The 14,461-nt window shown below is 38.4% G+C and overlaps 1 pseudogene; it reads right to left on the bottom strand.

Annotated features, from left to right (window-relative positions):
- Positions 1-11,243: 11,243 nt before the first annotated feature.
- On the bottom strand, positions 11,244-12,825 carry LOC106801251 (transforming acidic coiled-coil-containing protein 3-like; annotated as a pseudogene).
- Positions 12,826-14,461: the final 1,636 nt, after the last annotated feature.

The following is a 14,461-nucleotide window of genomic DNA, read 5'->3' as shown; positions in this document are numbered from 1 at the left end:
AATTGCTGCTAAATAAACATGCAAGCCTGATTTCCAAAGATTTGGAAAGAAAATTCAGCATAAAAGAAGAAAGGCTATGGCTTATGTCGGCATTCAGGCCTACCCATCAGAGGTGAGCAGAGTTTCCGGCTAGAATTGCAGCTATTGTTGGAATTCCTTCTGACTAAGCCCCCTGGTGACTGGTGGGTATTGGCATGAAAGAAATCATATGGTTGACATCATTTCTATATCAATTCTATACTATAGAATGAAAATGGAAGTCTTCTTTTACGTGTTGTTGGTTGGAAACATGAGACAGAGATGCTCTTGCAAGAACCATGTCTGCCATCTGGTGCTAATGGGCCAAGCTGAGCTGCAGTGAAGACTGTGAGGATGGTGCCTACCACTGGGGCTCAGTGAGGACAGTCAAGCTCGCTGAATGGCAGAGCTGTGACACCTGGTTAGTGAATGTTGTTCTATGAACAGGGATAGGCAGATGTGCAATTAGAAACAATATCGGAAGTTCTGGGGGCACAGTAAGCTGCAGAAACATTGTTAACCTTAGGAACAAAGCTCTATTTTCAAGTAATCAATCTCGTCCTAAATGGAACATTTAATTCTTTTCCAAAGATTTAATACAGCAGTACTACTACCACTACTATTAACATTTTTAAAGTACTTAGTATGGACCAGGTATTGTTAGATTATTTTATATATAACCTATTTAGCAATCCAGTGAGTTAGGTACCATTATTATTCCCATTTTACAGACAAAGAAACTGAGGCTCAGAGGTTTTGAGTGACTAGTGCCAGGATCCAGAGCATGTACATAGTAGAGCAGAGATTCAAACCCAGGTAGCCTTGATCCAGAGCTCATACCCTCAGGCTGTATGGCCCTGCGATTTCATATTGTTTGAGAGAATAGGTTCTAGAATTAAGCTGCTGGGGTTCAAAGGTTGGTGAAACCTTTACTGTTTCACTCTTTTACTAGGCAAGCTACTTAACTCCTCTAAACTTTATTTCCTCAAACATAAAATCAGATTAAAAATACTACTTGCTTCATAGAGTTTTGTAATAATTAAATAAAATAATAAGTTTAAAGTGCTTAGAGGAGTCCTTGACATAAAATTAGCATTCACTAAGCATTAGCTATTACTCTCCCTCTCTCTCTCTCTCTCTCTCTCTCTCTCACACACACACACACACACACACACACACACACTTTCTCTCTCACAGACAGACACACACTGTGTTTGCCCTTTAGCCTTTAAGCATGATATTGAGGGAGTGGCCCAATTGGGTCACTTTTATAATCCCTTCTAATCCTGAGATGATATGACAACATGATCTCATACCTCTGTTTTTAGATGTCATACCCTTTTCTTCTTAATGGCATAAATTTCATTTCTTTCCAGCTCTCTTGAGATACTTTTTATCCAAAGCCATGGAATTTACTCCTGTTTTTGTTTTGTTTTATATTTTGGAACCTAGTTTTACAAACATTCATGAAATTTTTACTCTTCACTATAAAACATTTTCATATATGTAGGCTTATATTCTCAAATAAATTTTAAGCTCCTTGACTTGGGACCAAATGCTGGACTGTTTCTCATTTCACTGGGCACTCTTTTGGTTCTGGACACACAGACGTCACTCAGAAGATATTCATTAAAATTGATGATTTTGATAAGAAGAAATGACTGTTAGTTTTTTTCTAGAACAGAAATTCTCACATTTTATGGCCCTTAGAAATAAAGAAACAAATATAGAGAAAAACCATAATCATAACTTTAAATAATCTTTAGTTACTCATAAAAGGAATGTTTAACTTTTTTCTTTTTCTTTAAATTCAAAAAGAGTAGTTAAAAAAATCTTGAAGATGGTTGTCATTGGCTTTTGTTTGACTCCATTGAAGATCAGTTTGAAAAGGCTATTAATCCATGTCCATTGAAGTCATTTCCTATAAGTTATCTCAGTAAATGTTAATATAAAACAGAGATTCCTGTCACATCTAATGTGTTAATTAAGAAATAATTGTACATTTATGGCTTACATCTTTTTGAGTTAATTAGATAGCAAATCATTTCCTAATCAGGGATTCGAAGAGCGTAATAGCTGATTGCAGTAAATTAAAAATTCAATTGGCAAGCCAATTTTAATTTAAATTAAGATGTCTGATGGGGACCACCTGTGGTAATCCTTTCCTTGACATCCTTTATGACTTTTCCTACATGTACATCTTAGTCTACTGCAAACTGAAGCACTAGTCTCTTTTTCTTTAAAGTGCTTCATTAGATTGTGGAGTAAAAAATACACCTGGAGCTTGAAAAATACACTTGGAGATTTTTCAGCACCACTTTAATTTAGCAGTAAAAAGTTATGTAGAAAAAAAGAAAAGAATGACTTTAGTTTTATCAAGCTTTAACTCAGGATTTTAAAAATTTTGTTTACTCATCTCTAGACCATTAAATTAAAAAGCAATACAATAAAGACATTTTTCTTGTATATCATTTTTCTTTTTATGTCTTTTAAGATATAAAAGGACACATTACTCTTCTTTAGTTGTAAGATAACTCGGATGTCTCTGAGTAATTTATTAGTTTCATATTTTTGTATCTACCTTGTTAGTTATTTTCTTGTAACAACTCTTTTTTATAATATAATTATAGGACTATGAGTTTTGCTTAGTAAGCCAATAAAGTATTATTTTTTTCTTCTTTATACCATTTGTGTTTTAAGAATCATCCTAAAACATCCTCTTTTTTCATCTTTTCTCATTTTCACTTTTAGACAGCTGTTTTACATTGAAGGTTAAAATTTTCCTTTAATTTACTTAGTTTAATGATAATAAAATAATAAATTTCATCCTTCTTTTCTATCATAGTCATATATATTTCTAAAGGCAAGAAACCAACACATATTTAGAAGTGTAAATGTTAAACTTAAAAGTAAAGCTTCATTTGAAAATGTATGTTTTATTATACAGTAATAATTCAGTTTCCCTTCAATATATAAAACGCAAAGTAAAACATTAGCTAGATTATAGTTAAATTTATTTTTTAAATTAGTACCTAAGCTTTAACGGAGTATAAAAAGTTTAATTGTGTGTAAAAACTTATTAAATCATTTTCTTTCTGTAAATTTATATATGGCTTAGAGAAGCCAATTTCACTAGACAGTATGGTCATAAGTTTTAAGGTTTTATTGACCAACTTCATGTTACCTATTCTACTAAAATTCAATAAGAAAATCTTGGGATTTAACAATGAGGAAAAAGACACTCACAAACTGAAAGTGAAGGGATGGAAAAAGATACTCCATGCAAGTGGCAATGAAAAGAAAGCTGTGGTAGCAGTACTCATATCAGACAAAATAGACTTTAAAACAAAAACTGTAAAAAGAGACAAAGAAGGGCATTACATAATGATCAAGGGAACAATCCAACAAGAGGATATAACACTTGTAAATATCTATGCACCCAATGCAGGTGCACCTAAATATATAAAGCAATTATTAACAGACATAAAAACAGAAATAGACAGTAACACAATAATAGTAGGGGACTTGAACACTCCACTTACACCAACGGATAGATCATCCAAACAGAAGATCAATAAGGAAACATCGGCCTTAAACGACACACTAGAACAGATGGACCTAGTAGATATATACAGAGCATTCCATCCAAAAACCGAAGAATACACGTTCTTTTCAAATGCACATGGAACATTCTTCAGGATTGATCACATATTAGGCCACAAAACAAGTCTCCATAAATTTAAGAAGATTGAAATAATACCAAGCATCTTTTCTGACCACAACGGTATGAAACTAGAAATCAACTATAGGAAGAAAATCAGAAAAGCCACAAATCCGTGGAGATTAAACAAAATGCTACTGAACAACGACTGGGTTAACGAAGAAATCAAAGAAGAAATCAAAAAATACCTGGAGACAAATGAAAATGAAAATACGACATGCCAGAATTTATGGGATACAGCAAAAGCGGTTCTAAGAGGGAAGTTTATAGCGATACAGGCCTATCTCAACAAACAAGAAAAATCTCAAATAAACAATCTAACAATGCACCTAAAGGAACTGGAAAAAGAAGAACAAACAAAGCCCAAAATCAGTAGAAGAAGGGAAATAATAAAAATCAGAGCAGAAATAAATGAAATAGAGACCAAAAAAAATAGAAAAAATTAATAAAATCAAGAGCTGGTTCTTTGAAAAGATCAACAAAATTGACCAATCTTTAGCTAGACTCACCAAGAAAAAAAGAGAGAAGGCACAAATAAGTAAAATCATAAATGAAAGAGGAGAGGTTACAACAGACACCTCGGAAATACAAAAGATTATAAGAGAATACTATGAAAAGCTATATGCCAACCAATTCGACAATCTGGAAGAAATGGATAAATTCTTAGAATCATACAACCTTCCAAAACTGGATCAAGAAGAAGTAGAGAATTTGAATAGACCAATCGCCAGTAAGGAGATCGAAACAGTAATCACAAACCTCCCCAAAAATAAAAGTCCAGGACCAGACGGCTTCCCTGGTGAATTCTACCCAACATACAAAGAAGACTTAATACCTATCCTTCTCAAACTCTTCCAAAAAATTGAGGAGAGGGGAAGCTCCCTAACTCATTCTACGAAGCTGACATTACCCTGATACCAAAACCAGACAAGGACAACACAAAAAAAGAAAATTACAGGCCAATATCACTGATGAACATCGATGCAAAAATCCTCAACAAAATACTAGCAAATCGCATACAACAATATGTTAAAAAGATTATACACCATGATCAAGTGGAATTTATTCCAGGGATGCAGGGATGGTTTAACATTCGCAAATCAATTAACGTAATACACCACATTAATAAAATAAAGAATAAAAATCACATGATCATCTCAATAGATGCAGAGAAAGCATTTGACAAAATACAGCATCCATTTATGATAAAAACTCTGAATAAAATGGGTATAGAAGGGAAGTATCTCAACATAATAAAGACCATATATGAGAAACCCACAGCTAATATCATCCTCAATGGTGAAAAAGTGAAAGCTATCCCTCTAAGAACAGGAACCAGACAAGGATGCCCACTGTCACCACTCCTATTTAACATAGTACTGGAAGTCCTAGCCAGAGCAATCAGGCAAGAGAAAGAAATAAAAGGGATCCAAATTGGAAAGAAGAAGTGAAACTCTCACTATTTGCAGATGACATGATTTTATATATAGAAAACCCTAAAGAATCCACCAGAAAACTTTTAGAAGTAATAAACGAATATGGTAAAGTTGCAGGATACAAAATCAACATACAAAAATCAGTTGCATTTCTGTACACTAACAACGAAGTAGCAGAAAGAGAAATTAAGAATACCATCCCATTTACAATTGCAACAAAAAGAATAAAATACCTAGGAATAAACTTAACCAAAGAGGTGAAAGAGCTGTACACGGAAAACTATAAAACATTGCTGAAAGAAATTGAAGAAGACACAAAGAAATGGAAAGATATTCCGTGCTCTTGGATTGGAAGAATTAACATAGTTAAGATGTCCATACTTCCTAAAGCCATCTATAGATTCAATGCAATCCCTATCAAAGTTCCAACAAGATTTTTCACAGAAATAGAACAAAGAATCCTAAAATTTATATGGAACAACAAAAGACCCCGAATAGCTAAAGGAATCCTGAGAAAAAAGAACAAAGCTGGAGGTATCACACTCCCTGATTTCAAAATATACTACAAAGCTATAGTAACCAAAACAGCATGGTACTGGCACAAAAACAGACACACAGATCAATGGACTAGAATCGAAAGCCCAGAAATAAACCCACACATCTATGGACAGCTAATCTTTGACAAAGGAGCCAAGAACATACAATGGGGAAAAGAAAGTCTCTTCAACAAATGGTGTTGGGAAAACTGGATAGCCATATGCAAAAAAATGAAAGTAGACCCTCACCTTACACCATACACAAAAATTAACTCCAAATGGATTAAAGACTTGAATGTAAGACCTGAAACTGTGAAACCTCTAGAAGAAAACATAGGCAGTACACTCTTCGACATCGGTCTTAGCAACATCTTTTCAAACACCACGTCTGACCGGGCAAGAGAAACAATAGAAAAAATAAACAAATGGGACTACATCAAACTAAAAAGCTTCTGCACAGCAAAGGAAACCATCAACAAAACGAAAAGACAACCTAACAATTGGGAGAAGATATTTGCAAACCATACTTCTGATAAGGGCTTAATCTCCAAAATATATAAAGAACTCATGCATCTCAACAACAAAAAAACTACCAACCCAATTAAAAAATGGGCAAAAGACCTGAACAGACATTTCTCCAAAGAAGATATACAGATGGCCAACAGACACATGAAAAGATGTTCAAAATCACTAACTATCAGGGAAATGCAAATCAAAACTACAATGAGATATCACCTCACCCCCGCCAGAATGGCTATAATTAACAAGACAGGAAACGACATGTGTTGGAGAGGATGTGGAGAGAAGGGAACTCTCATATACTGCTGGTGGGAGTGCAAACTGGTGCAGCCACTATGGAAAACAGTATGGAGATTCCTCAAAAAATCAACGATAGAACTACCATATGATCCAGCTATTCCACTGTTGGGTATTTATCCAAAGAACTTGAAAACACCAATTTGCAAAGGTACATGCACCCCTGTGTTCATTGCAGCCTTATTCACAATAGTCAAGACTTGGAAGCAACCTAAGTGCCCATCAAGGGATGAATGGATAAAGAAGATGTGGTACATATACACAATGGAATACTACTCAGCCATAAGAAACGACGAAATCCAGCCATTTGTGACAACATGGATGGACATTGAGGGTATAATGCAAAGTGAAATAAGTCAGAGGGAGAAGGTCAAATACCATATGATTTCCTTCATTAAGTAGTAGATAATAACAACAATAAACAAACACATAGGGACAGAGATTGGATTGGTGGTTACCAGAGGGGAAGGAGGGAGGGACGAGGGTGAAAGGGATAATTCGGTACTTGTGTGTGGTGATGGGTTGTAATTAGTATTTTGGTGGTGAACATGATGTAATCTATGCAGAAATAGAAGTACAATGATATACACCTGAAATTTTTACAATGTCATAAACTAATGTTACTGCAATAAACAAAAAATTAAAATAAAAAAACAGTGAGGGAAATGATGCATATGGAGCAATAAAGACTACAAAATGAAACCCACAAAATGACAAGGCAACCTACTGAATGGGAGAAAATATTTGCAAATCATATATCTGATAAAGGGTTAATATCCAAAATATATAAAGAACTCATACAACTCAACAGCAAAATAATCAGACAATTTGATTAAAAAATGGGCAGAGGATTTGAATAGACCTTTTTTCAAAGAAGACATACAGATGGCCAACAGGTACTTGAAAAGATGCTCAGCATCACTAATCACCAGAGAATTGCAAATCAAAACCACAATGAGATATCACCTCACACCTGTTAGAGCTATTATCAAAAAGCAAAAACTAACAGGTATTATTTGGAGAGGATATGGAGAAAAGGGAAACTTTGTGTACTGTTGCTGGGAATGTAAATTGGTGCGACCACTATGGAAAATGGTGTGAATTTCCTTCAAAAAAATTAAAAATAGAACTACCATATGATCCAGAAATTTCACTTCTGAACATCTATCTGAAGAAAATGTAAACACTAACTCAAAAAGATATATGCAACCCCATGTTCATTGCAGCATTATTTGCAATAGCCAAGATATGGAAACAACCTAAATGTCCATCAAAGGATGAATGGATAAAGAAAAAATATATATATATGTATATATATACACACACACACAATGAAATATTATTCAGCCATAGAAAAAAATGAAATCTTGTCATTTGCTACAACATGGATGCATCACAAAGGCATTATGCTAAGTGAAATAAGTCAGACAGAGAAAGACAAATACTGTATAATGTCACTCAGATGTGGAATTTAAAACAAAAGACAAAAACAAACCAAGCTCATAGATACAGAGAACAGACTGGTGGTTGCTAGAGGTGGGGAGGGAGGGGTGGGCAAAATCAGTGAAGGGAGTCAAAAAGGTACAAACTTCCAGTTATAAAATAAATAAATCATATGGATGTAATGTATAGCATGACAACTATAGTTAATAATACTGTATTGCATATTTAAAAGTTGCTGAGAGAGTAAATCTTAAAAGGTCTCGTCACAAGAAAAAAAAATTCTGTAACTAGGTATAGTGATGGATGTTAACACGACTTACTGTGGTGCTCATTTCACAATATATACAAATATTGAATCACTGTTGCACACCTGAAACTAATATAATGTTGTATGTCAATTATACCTCAATAAAAAATAAAAAGATTACAAAAAATACTCTGAGAAAGTTCAAGAACAAGTCATGCTTTAATGTTAAAAAGCAATCTTTATCTTCCAAGCAGAAAAGAAAATATTGCCCTCCTGTTATGGTGCATACACATCTTTTCCAACACGCTAAAAATGTTATTTCCTCCCCGCCCTTCCCATCCCCAACACTCCCCTTTTGCTATGAATTTTCTATGCAATTTGGTTCGAGACTGATGCTTGAGGAAGAAACAATAATGCCTTTTGACGCTCTTTTAGGAAGACACTTCTCATCCCATGTACAACAAGAACTAAAAAGGGTAATCTAAACACAGACTCCCCGTTCATAGGAAATTTCTCCATCTCTGTTTTTTAGACTAAGCCCTATTCAAAAGATGCTTTGAAATGATGAGAATAGCAGTTGGCCAAAAGAAGCATAGTTCTTATGTCATAAATGTCCAGTCAACCAATCACTATACCATAGCGTCACTGCAAAAAAGGAAAATGGCTCTTTTTGCACCCCCTACAGAGAAAGAATCCTGGGAAAATAGCAGCAACATTTGACTACTCACTCTTCAGTGCTTGGGCAGCACTCAATCGTGGTGTTTTCAAAGTATAGACAATCTTCCAAAATGCAACAATGCAAACCTTGAACAATCTCTTTGGGAAGTCAGGACCTCAGGAAGGAAGAGAGGCAGAGCTCTCAAAGAAGAGTCTCCCTTTGGAAAGGAACAGCATGCTTTATTTTTACTCATACACCTTTTTCCTTGTATGTGAAATCTGCTGAAGGAGAACGTGATTTTATTTCCAGCCATCTATCCATGCCAACTCTTTTATTCAACTTCCTGGTCCCATAACCATATTCAAGCAATCTTCTCTGACAATGATTCTGTCAGCTTGCTCTACCTCCTTTCCCAAACTGCTTACAGGTCAAGCTTGAATTCCCCTTTTGAACTCTGTAATTCTCAAACAGTCCTCTGGATGGTTTCCTGGCAGTAGCTAGGATTTGTTTGATCCACCTCCCTCAGCTCTTATTTCCCAATTGTTAAATCGTCTATTCTTTCACTATGGCCCTGTGCATTGAGAATCACACTTGTTTGATCAGCTCATTTCCCCCCCAATAACATCACTAATAATTTAGGTTAAAAAAAGGAAAAATGGTTTGCTACTTTTAGAGTCAGCCCCTTTGATTCTGTACATAAACAGACCTACAACACCATTTGAGGAATCGTGCTGTCGGGAGATTTAGTTCCATTCCTATTCATCATGTTCAATCTTTTCTATTGTTTCCCTGTGCCACAGACATTGGAGATGGAAACGGGAATTATTTGAAATGGTTTCGCTTGAGCTTAGGAAGTGCAAATCACTTAAAATCCTACCCTTTGCTGCAGTGTAAGATCAAACTGTTTCAAGGACTATGAGAGAAGGGTAGGGATTCCTGGACACTAGGGGAGGAATTTGAACTTAAGAGGAAGAAAAATCATGTTCTAGTCCCACCCACTCCATGAGAGGCCCTCTGTATCCCTGAGATCGCTTGGGGATACTGTAGCTTGCCCAGATATTTTCTACTCTTGCTGTTATTCCACAAGCACAGGCCAGGGCAGAGATTTCCATTTTCAATTCCAACCCCACAGAGACAGAATAAACATATCATGCTAACAGCACAAATAGTTGTTTCTTTGGCTAAAGAGTTTGTGGATTAGTGTGAGTTTATGGACCTGAGTTTTTATGTAACAAAAACATAAAAACTAATTTGATCTTGTTTTTGTTTAATTTTCATATTCAAATAAAGCTCAAGTTGAAATAACATTTGGAAGAGAGTATCAGTAAGGTAAATTACACTTTTACTTGATGTCTTTCTAAATGGAAGGCTCTAGGGGGTGTGTGTGTGTGTGTGTGAGTGTATGCTTTCAGGATATATGAAAGAGAAGTAATATAATGTAGTAGTTGCTTTAAGAGGCTGATTTTATGTTTGTATGAAAGCAAACTGAAGGAAATTACGAAATTCCTTTCCCAGGAGATCTTTAATAGTATCATGGGTTGCATCTGCTGGGATCTTTATGACAAATTCTGCCTGCAGGCAGGGTAATGGATTTTGAAGACCTTTCATGGAATTTTATACTCCCAAGAGTATGTGAAATTGAGTTCAGAAGTTGAAAGGAATAAGGATTCAAAAAGTCTATTCCCTTCAAGGAAGTTACTTTTCTGACCTTGGATTTCAGTTTCTTCATCTGTTAAGGGATTTGAGTTAGAATAGATCAGTGATTCTTAACCTTTTTTGTTGTATAATATAATCCTGTGGGGGAGGGGGTGTCAAGGACTTTCTGAAGCTACCCATTAACTCTCTGGGGTCCATGGGCCTTACCTTAAGTACTAGAATTAATAATTTCTAGGGTAGCATACAGTAGTTTGACTGCTATATTTTAAACATTTTGAGAGTATTAAAAAATAAATATGGGACATCTGTTCTTAGGAAAGTGACCATCTCATGTGGAAGATGCAGTGTGCACACATGTAGAAAAGACCTAGGAATGCTTCCACATGGTGGTTGTATCATGGGTTCGCATACTGGGAATATGAGGACACAGAGAACAGAGAACTGGAGTCCGAAAGCAACATAAGTAGATTCAAGTCAGGGAAAAACTTGTTTCAGGTAAAGGCAAGTAAGAACAGGAAAGTGAATAGTCAAAAACTCAGAGGTACTGTAAGAAACATGAGGCACATTTTCCTTTTTTTCCTAACTTAAGGGAAACTTTAGTCCTTTTTTTAAAGAAATCTAGTTTAAAAAAAGAGTTGAGGTTAAGAGAGAAGAAAGAACATGAAACCTTCTAAGAGAGTCAGACAGGAGGGAGGATGGGCACTGGACTTTGTCAGATCTTCTCCATCTTGGAAATGAAGTCATCACGGATTCTGGTCAGTTCATCCTTTTCTTCAGATTTCTGCTCAGTGGTCTTCTCCAGCGAGTGGATGCACATCTGCTCCTTCCTCAGGCTTGCCTGGAAGTCCAGGGCCTCTGCTTGGGCCTGGCTCTGGTGGCGGGCATCTCCTCGTTTGCCAGCTTGAGTTTCTCTTCTGCGTGGGCCTTCAGTGCTTGGTATCTCTGGTTTTCCTTTTCAATTCTTACTATATAATCACCCACACACTTCTTCAGCAATTCTTCATTCTTGCAATAACAGCCTTGGATCATCACCTCCTTCTTTTTCTCAAACCATTTGAGGAAACCAGAGAAAGATTTTTCCATGGAGTTCAGGTCTACAGTAAGTTTGTCCTTTTCTTTTAGAACCTTCTGGATCTCGGCTGTGGCAAGTTTCTTCCGTTTCTGAGCCTCCTCCGTCGCTGGTACCAGTCCCTGATCTTCCCCATCTCCAGGTTCTTCCCGTGGAGCACCTCACACCTGCTCTTAAGCAGCAGGTTCTCCTTTGGTGTCGCTTCCTCCACCCGTCCAGGTCCTGCTGGCTGTCCTGCAGCACGTCCACGATGGGCCTTGTGGGCAGCAGGGGCCCCCGGGGCGAAGACAAGCAGAGGCGTGTCCAGCACAGGAGCACCCCGAGCTCCTAGGACTTCAAGATACCCCCTCCAGCCCAGGCGGCCTTCCTGAGGACGGTGCATCCGCGTCGTGTGTCCTGCGCCCCATCTCTGAGGGCGTCCTTCCGGAGCGGGTGGAACCTGGGAGTCAGCACGGTGCCCTCAGGCCGCCTTCTTAACCAGGAAGTCCCGACTGCTCCGGAGACTCCACCTCGGCCCCGGGGCTGGAAGCTCCGCGGTGCTGGCAGTGCTCACACTCGGTCCGAGGCGGGCCCTGAGGGGCGCGGGTTCCCGGGCGAGGCCGCGGGCTCCCCGGCCCGCTTGCTCACAGGAGCCGGTGCGCCCGAGGGATTCGCGGCCGCCCCTGGCCCGCCGCTCCGCGTCCCCACCCACCGGCGTGTCACCGCGGAGGCGCCGGCACCGGCGGCGCGGAGCTGAGGCCTCTGCGGCCGCAGGCCCAGCGCTCAGCGCTCGGCCACCCGCTGCCCTGGGGACGTTCTGGGGGCCGGGCCTGTCGGCCCCCTCAGAATGGGTTCGAGTTGGGGTCAGCCAGCTTGTCGCAGTCCAGGCCGTCAGAGCCCGGGGAGGGGAAGGGGCCCTCGGCCGCCTCCTCGCGGCCTTTTCCTGCCTGTCTCCTCTCCCCCCAGGCAGGTGTGAGGCCGGGCCTCCTCCCCGGTTTCCTTGGTGGAAGTGGCCTTTTGCTGGTGGCATCATCACAGACGTCCAGTTTAGCCTTCTGGGCCCACTCCTCCAAGAGTCAGCCGTTGGCCATGGACCTCTTCCTTTTGAGGACTGGGGGACGCGGCCTTCCAGCCTTCGGGGGCAGGCCGGGGTGGGGGTGGGGCGGTGTGCCACCCCCAGAAGCGTCCTCTGGCGGCCGGGCCTCGCCTGGCAGGTCTGCGAGGGGCCTCTCTCCGCGAGGGACATTTGTTGATCACAGCAAGAAGTCGTGTAAAAGAAGAAAGGGAACAAGTTCTTGAATTTCCTCTGAGATCCGGCAGAGGGGTTTAATTTAATTGCCTAATAATAAGGTATAACTGTTAATTTCAAGGACAGGATGATGGGAAATACTTTTGGAGAAGATAATTCTGAATAGACAGGGTAAGAGTAGGACAACATACCATGTAGAAATCTCCTTTAATGGTCAAGGGAAAAGGGCAATAACAGCATACCAAGCTGTGATTATGCCTGCAAAATTAGAAAAAACTACTAGTCTAAAAAATTTTTTTGAAAATAATAGGAGAAATGTAGTGATGCGTTAGAAAAAGTGAAAAGGTAAAAACCAACATACACCCGATCTGCCCATAATGCAAAATTATGGGAAGAGCCTTGAAGTGTTGAGGACTTCAGGTGGGGGTGACCACATGCAGCTTGAGCGCCTGGCCTCAGCTTTTGAGGCAGTGAGATCTAGAGTATTGATGTGTTACCTGGGCATTTCAATAGTGAACTCTTGAAGCAACTGGACAAGTAGTGAGAAGTCTTAGATGATTCAAGACAGATTCAAGAAACACATGTCTATCAGAAAACTGAATTTTTTTACTTGACTTACTGCTCCAACACATGCATTTAGAATTTATTTTAGTGTTTAAGTTTTGCCCTGTAAAACAGATATTGTTTTCCTAGAATTGAAGGCCAGTTAGTTAGTCAGCTATTAATTCCTTCTAAGGTCTTGGAAAAATAGACATAGTCATTACATTGGGAATCCTTTCAATTTATAATAGTTTGCAAAATAAAAATAAATTAAGCCTTTTATAGTGAAAGCATTAAGGTATGTAAACTGTTATTAGGAGAAACTTTATCCACCTTTAAAGCTAAAGAGTTAATTTTCCACGTTGATTTTTTTCCACATTTATTGTAAACTGGAACAAATTCTGCCATATGATAGTTATGTCTAGTTTCTGATATAAATTGAATATGGTTTCAGGACCAAAGACGTTCTTCAGGCAGCAGTAGTTCTATTCAAGTCTGTGCTGAAAATATCCACATTAATATGAATATATGTAATGAAATAATATGTCTCTCAAAAACCTATTTCTTGATGTCTTGAGGACAGTCTTCAGAGCCTTCTTGAGGGCAAAGATTAGGGGTTGGTAGATGGATTACTTGTGATAAATACAATCTAATGGGTAGAATTCCCTAAGTGTTTCAATTCTTTCCTCAAACTATTCCAAGAAGTTTTTGACATCTCCATTTTTTGTAGTGCAGATCACTATTGAGTCCAAGTTTTATTAAAAACAGCCAGGCAAGTAAATTAGAACCACTCCCAGCTGTTTGAGCTTGCATATTGAATTCAGACTCTCTGGTACATGCTCGTGTGTATTGATCAACTCAGCTCCATCTACAGTTATGTTCTTCCATATTTGATCTAGTTCCCAAAGAATCTCTTCCCATATGCATCCTCCAGATTTTGTGTATACACACACGTATAAAATTATAAAATCTGGCAGTTATTTTTGGATGTATAAGCCCTCTCTTCTCAGATTTGACTTTGTAATTGGACCTCAGGGCATTCTGGAAACTGACCGTAGTTAAAGACCCAGATGGGCATGAATGTTTTATGTTG

The sequence above is a fragment of the Ceratotherium simum genome, chromosome 12 (assembly GCF_057802395.1).
Source record: "Ceratotherium simum simum isolate JZ-2026a chromosome 12, ASM5780239v1, whole genome shotgun sequence".
In the NCBI taxonomy this organism is placed as follows: Eukaryota; Metazoa; Chordata; class Mammalia; order Perissodactyla; family Rhinocerotidae; genus Ceratotherium; species Ceratotherium simum.
Note: the sequence above shows the minus strand (reverse complement) of the source record. Positions and strands in the feature narration are given on the sequence as shown.